The sequence below is a fragment of the Penaeus monodon genome, chromosome 23 (assembly GCF_015228065.2).
Source record: "Penaeus monodon isolate SGIC_2016 chromosome 23, NSTDA_Pmon_1, whole genome shotgun sequence".
Taxonomy (NCBI): Eukaryota; Metazoa; Arthropoda; class Malacostraca; order Decapoda; family Penaeidae; genus Penaeus; species Penaeus monodon.
The window spans coordinates 9,078,665-9,079,064 of record NC_051408.1 but is presented as its reverse complement, the minus strand read 5'-3'; the positions used below and the strand labels follow the sequence as shown (position 1 = coordinate 9,079,064).

General features: G+C 34.0%; 1 protein-coding gene across 2 annotated transcripts in view; it reads left to right on the top strand.

Moving 5' to 3' along the window:
- Positions 1-400, top strand: part of LOC119587789 — a 122,239-nt gene that overhangs the window by 52,278 nt on the left and 69,561 nt on the right. The gene's annotated exons all lie outside the window — the stretch shown is intronic.

The window sequence follows — 400 nt, the reverse complement described above, 5'->3', positions numbered from 1 at the left end:
CCTCAATCAGCATAACCTGCCTCTGCACAAACAGTTTCATCAAAGCATAGCAACAACAAAGTACCACTTCAGTGAAGGATTTAACTCTTAACTCTTTTGCTCTTATCTTCGAGTGTTGTTGTGGTTCTGTTGATGTTTCAGTTTATTTCCGGTGAATAAAGTTTGATATTACTGTTAATCTTGTACTATCTTCACGTTAGTGTATTTCTTTTCTTATGGTTTGCTGGAGATATTTATTGTTCAGGTTTATTTTCCAGGTTTATGTCGGTACAAAATTACATTATTACATAATTATGGAGAACCAAAAGGATCTATTAAGTGTATATAGGCAAGCTACAGGATTTACACTGTATCTTCATTTTTTTCCTGCATATTTCTCGGATCCCGAAGTGATTAAAAG